Source organism: Erythrolamprus reginae, chromosome 5 (genome assembly GCF_031021105.1).
Source record: "Erythrolamprus reginae isolate rEryReg1 chromosome 5, rEryReg1.hap1, whole genome shotgun sequence".
NCBI classification, from domain to species: Eukaryota; Metazoa; Chordata; class Lepidosauria; order Squamata; family Dipsadidae; genus Erythrolamprus; species Erythrolamprus reginae.
In genome coordinates, this window is record NC_091954.1 from 118,309,461 (window position 1) to 118,315,460 (window position 6,000).

The window sequence follows — 6,000 nt, forward strand, 5'->3', positions numbered from 1 at the left end:
GGCGGGCTCTGTGGCGCCCCCGGAGACGCTGCGGAAGGGAGGGAGGGAGGGGGAGGGAGGGCGGCGGCTGCAGAGAAACACCCCCCCGCCCATCTCTCTCGGAGGCTGCGGGAGGGAGGAGGCGACCCTGCTCACGCCCCGCGACCCCCCTGGACGCCCTCCACCTCCCCCCATTTGGGGTCTCCCCCGCCCCAGCTGGGATCTCCAGCAAAAAATCCCACGGGACACCCCCCCGCCCTTCTGGAAGACCCCCCCTCCCTCCGACTCCCCCTCCTCAGCTGGGGTCTCCAGCAAAGCCTCCCCGAGACAGAGCCCCGACCTCCTCGCTCTACTGAGCTGCCCCGCCCGAGAGTGAGACTCCCCCACACGCCCTTCGACAGCTGGGGTCTCCGGCAACAGTCACCCCCCACAGCCGGGACCGACCCCCGACCCCCTTGGCGACCCCCCCGCCCTACCTGACCACCACCCCCCACGCCCGACCCTCCTGTAGCCAAGAGGGAGGGAGACTCCCCTCGCGCCCTCCCCCTCTCCAGCTGAGGTCTCCAGCATCCCCCCCCCCTCGGGCGGACCCTCCTGCGACCCCCGACCCGCCCGGCCGACCGAAGCGGAGAGCAGGCGAGAAGCTCCGAACCGGCGGGGGGGGCGCCCTGTAAGGCTGAAGCGGGGGGGGGGAGAAGGCGCCGGCGTCTCCCCATCCCTGGACGGGACCCCCGCCCCTCCCCTCGGCTAAGGCGCAGGGGCTGCAGCTCCCCCCCCCCCCCCATGGAAGCCTGCGGGGTCTCTTGGGAGGGCTCAGCATCCGCCCTGGAGGGGCTCTTGCCGGGCGGTCCCGCAGCTTCCGAACCTCGGACTGAGCCGCTCTTGCCGTGGATCTCCATCGGGAGTTCTGGTGGGTCGGCTCTGCTGAGGTCGGCTTCCCCCCCTGCTCTCCAACACCCCCCTCCCGCCAATCCATTGGAGACCCTCCCCAATTCTTGGAGTTTCCTACTCTGCAAAAGGAAGATTCTTTAGTATCGTTTTTAGCAACTTTAGTAACCGAGCAGTCGAAGCCTGCAATTCACTCCCTGACTCTGGAGCCTCCTCACCAGACCCCCAAACCTTCCCCCTTAGACTCTCCACTGTTGACCTCTCCCAATTCCTAAGAGGTCACTAAGGGCCGTGCATAAGTGCACCCGTATGCCTTCTGTCCTCTGTCCTAATGTCTCTTTCTCTCCCTAGTATCATGTATATAAACATTGTTATATCTTTGTATACCACCAATACCTACATGACAAAACAAACAAACAAACAAAGTAAATGAGGGACCCCCCCTTGCTGAGCCAGACAGGTGTTAAGGCAGATGAGACAGGTTCAGGGCTGCCAAGTGGATCATAGGTGGTTATTGAAACAGATGTCCATGTGCCGCCTGTATGTAGGCAGGCAGGGTACCAATTGGGTACCAATTGTTGGGGGTCAGGGGAAAGGGAGGGTCTTGCCTTCTCCATCTGCTCAAGACCCCCATGGACCATTGGGGGGCCACTGTGGTGGACAGAAGGCTGGACTCGAGGGGCTTTGGCCCGATTCAGCAGGGCTCCTCTTATGTTATGTTCTTGTGTTCTTAAGTGAATTCTGCCCTGTTTTATGACCCTTCCCGGCCACAGCTGTTCAGCTAAGGGTCACCGTCCATCCTTAAGCCAACCTGGCTCTCCTGTTGCCTCGGCTGGTCCGGAGGGTCACAAAAAGAGGATTCTGCAGCCGACACAAGTACCTGCCAGTGACCAAAGCATTTTTATTTTGATCATGTGACTCGGGTCACCTTTTTCAGTGCCGTTATGAATTTGAACAGTCACTAAATGGACAGCCATAAATTGGGGACTGCCAGTATTGACATTCTTGGTGTCCTTCTTGCATGCAGAGCCCCCCCTCTGGCCGGTTCAGAGCTTCTCGTCTGCTCTCCGCTTCGGCCGGCCGGGTCAGAGGTCGCAGGGGAGTCCGGCCCAGGCTCCGAGGTGGGGGATGCTGGAGACCTCAGCTGGAGAGGGGGAGGGTGCGAGGGGAGTCTCCCTCTCTCTTGGCTGCAGGAGGGTCGGGCGTGGGGGGGGGTTAGGTAGGGTTAGGGTGACAACTGTATAATACAGGCATATAAACATACACACGTATTCGAATGCGACCTTGTGTCAAAATTTGAAAGCCATCGGTGGAGAACTTTCAGAGATTTAAGATTGTGAACAAACAAACATTTACATTTTTAGAAATAGAAATCTAATCTAATCAAGAAATATTTGGATTCATATGCCGCCCACCAACGCCCAGAGGCCTCTTCCAGCCACTTCTGTTTTGAGGCTGGGGGTCAAGCGCAGCAAAGGGTGGGAGATGGGCCGGGAGCCTTTCCCCAGGTTCGGCCGTCCTGCCTCTGGCCCCTTAATCCCGCCAACCGCCTGCAATGCCCGCTTCTTTGCCTCATCCTGTCGTCTTGCCAAAGCTTTTACGGCCACATCGATATTTCTGACCTGACCTAAAGTTGCCTTGGGTGTAAAACTTCCGCCAGTGCTGCCTCCCCCCCCCCCCATGCGTCACTTTCCCCTTCTTTGTACCTATGACTCTCGCTCGTTGTTTCACTGACTTTCCTCTCTCCCGGTTTGCCCTGCTGTCATTCTTCCACGTCGGACTTTCACAAACATCACCCCCACCCACCCACCCCACAAATAGGAGGGGTGATGAGTGTCTCTGCCGCTGACTTTGCGTCAAGTCTCTGTGGCAGCAGGAGTGTGTGTTTTCTCCTTCTTTCCCCAACAGTTAACACAACTGTTGTGTCTCTGACACCTGCTGTTCGGCTATGAAAATTGCACCGTTAGGAAAGATGGGATGATGGATGGGACAAGTGGGTTAAGAAAAAGGGAAGAAGAAAGGACGGGGGAACAATGTGGAATGAATGACAGAAATATGGGACTCTGTAATGTATAATGTATATTGACAAGGAGAAATGATTTATGATGACGCCATGTAGAACTGTGTTAAAATATTGTGATGTTGAAAAATAAATAGTAATAATAATTTTTTAAAAGATAGAAAATGGCACTGCCTCAAATTGTGTCTAATTTCCTTTAAACCAGTGGTTCTCAACGTGGGGGGGTGGCACCCCTTTGGGGGTTAAACGACCATTTCACAGGGGGCGCCTAAGACCCGGGGGGAAGACAAATTTTCCCCTGGGGCCTTGGAACATATTTCACATCCCTTGTCCCCCCCCACCCACAAACCTGTCACGTTTCCCACTCACATTGTGCCAGCGTGGCCAGTCTCCCTCCGCTTCCAACCAGGTGGGAGGGCCTAGGATGGCCTTGAACCCCTCAAAAAAAGAAGGCTTTGTGGTTGCATCTGCCCCTCCTGAAACCCCCCCTCCCAAGTTCCCATGCGCACCAGGCCTTCCAGAGAGAGTGTGGCCAGACAGTGATTGATCACCAACTTTTGCACTGCCTTGACAGCAATATTCTGTAGTATTCCAGAGAGAGAGAGTGTGTGTGTGTGTGTGTGTGTAAAGGCTGGATGTATGCAAGAGAATTGGAAGAATGACACCCCCTCCTTTCAGGCCCTGATGATGTAACCCAGCCGGGACATGAAACGACTGCCAGAAAGCCAAAGGGCCCAAATTGAGCCGCGAAGGTCCTGAGGGGAAGCCGCCCTCCAACCCTCCTGGGCAAAGCCCTGTGTCCTTCTGGAGCCCTGCCCCACAACAGCCCCGTTTGCTGAGGGTCTCCTGAGAAAGACCCTCGTGGGGGGGGGCAGCACCTGCACCAGAGCCCCTCCCACAAGGACCCTGAAGAACGGCTCTGCTGCTGCAGCCGGCTCTGCCCCCCCAAGCGCCGGTTTGGTGCAACCGAGCAGCAGCAGCTCCTCCGTGTGACCCCCCCTCCCCTCCGGGGCTCTTGTCCACCCGCCCCCCTCCCGCCTCCTGCCCCCCCCCATAGCTCCTGGAAAAGCCCTGCGGTTGGGGGTGGTGCACCCACCCACCCACGCACGCACGGCTCCAGCCATAGCAGCCTCCCTGCCTGGAGCGGCCATCTGCAGCCCAGCCCTGCTTGGGGAGGGAAAGGCAGGAGGAGGCTCCGTGCTGGACCCGTCTTTCATCTCTCCCAGGCAGCCTCCTCGGGCGGGGGGTTGGAAGGCATCGGGAAGGGGAGGGGGAGGGGGAGGGGGGAGGAGGAGAAAGAGGAGAAGAGATGGGGGGAGAAGGAGGGGGAGGAGGAGGAGGAGGGAGAAGAAGAGGAGGAGGAGGAGGGAGAGGGGGAGGAGGGAGAAGAGGAGGAAGAAGAAGAGGAGGAGGAGGAAGAGGGGGAGGAGGAGGGAGAGGAGGAGGGAGAGGAGGAGGAGGAGGAAGAGGAGGAGGAGGAGGAGGAAGAGACAGAGGAGGAGGAAGAAACAAAGGAGGAGGAGGAGGAGGAAGCAGAGGAGGAGGAAAAGGAGGAAGAGGAGGAGGAAGAGGAGGAGGAGGAGGAAGAGGAGGAAGAAGAAGAAATGGAGGAGGAGGAGGATCTTTCCACGACAGCCTTCCTCGTCTTGTATTTTATTTTTACTTATTTCTTTTTTTAAAAAAATTATCATAAACACAAACAACAACAAAACCCCATAAAAACAACCAGGTCAACCAGCTTAATCTAAATTCACATTTCCATTTCTGTTTCTACAATTTGCCTTTTTTTAAAGTTATTTTCATTCCTTTTGAAAGGAACAATAAAAGAGGACATTTGGACACGGAGGGTAAGCATGCTGGTGCGCTTAGCCCTGCCCCTTACAGACCCCCTAGAAAAGGGGGAGAGGTCAACTTTACGCACTCTAAGGTTGAAGGTTTTGGGGTTTGGGGAAGAAACCGCAGAGTCAGACAGAGCATTCCAGGCGTTGGCCCCACTCCGTTGCTGAAGTTGTATTTTCTGCAGTGGAGTTTGGAGGGGTTTACTTTCAGTTTGAATGTTTTATGTGCTCGTGTGTTGGTGCGGTTGAAGGTGAAGAACAGGAAGGACATTTTGGTAGATGATTTTATGAACTACATGTAAGTCAGATCAGAGGCAACGTCCTTGTAAATTGTCTAATACCAGTATTTCAAATCTGGTGAAAGATCCCGAGCAACGGGAGAAAATATTATTTGACTGAAAGAGTAGTAGATGCTTGGAACAAACTTCCAGCAGACATGGTTGGTCAATCCACAGCAACTGAATGTAAACATGCCTGGGATAAACATTGATCCATCCTAAGATAAAATACAGAAAATAGTATAAGGGCAGACGAGATGGACCAGGAGGCCTTTTCCTGCCGTCCGTTTTCTATGTTTCTCTGTTGCTGTGAGTGGAGGATGGAGGACTCGTCTTGTGGAATATTTCTGGACTCTCTGGGTTGTATTATTAATAATGGCTGAGGTGCAGTGCGGGTTCCAGACAGGTGACCAATAGCAATAGCCTTGAGCCTCTTGCCCCTAACTGCCTGGGCCTCAGTTCACCTCCCTTCGGCCTCCTCTGCCGACAGAGCCAGAACTTTTCCTGCCTGGCAACTGGCGTCCCCTGCCCCCCCTTTCCTAAATCCAAGCCAGCCGGGCCCTGACCCCTCGGCCACTGAAGTCAGCCACTGCAGCCTTGCAACCGGGGTTTTCGGCCGGCCCAGCCTTCCCCGGGAGCCCACTGGAGACGGCACTGTCCCCGGTGGCAGGTTGTTTTCACCAGAGCCTGGCACTGAGGATGCTCTGGCGAAATGCCACGGCACGGGGGAGACTGGGGGGGGAGGAAGGGGGGGTTTACTGGAAGGCTGCTGTCATGTCACACACACACACGCCCCAGTCCTTCTCTTTGCTAGACCAGGCACAGGCAGGTAGCCGTAGCCTTTAGACTTATGCCCCACTTCCTAGAGCTTTTCCAGCCCCCTCTAAGCAGTTGACAGACTCAGCCTCTTTCCCCCCACAATCTGGGTCCTCATTTGACCCACCTGGGAAGGAGGGAAGGCTGAGTCCAGCTGGAGCCAGTGATGGGATTTGAACTG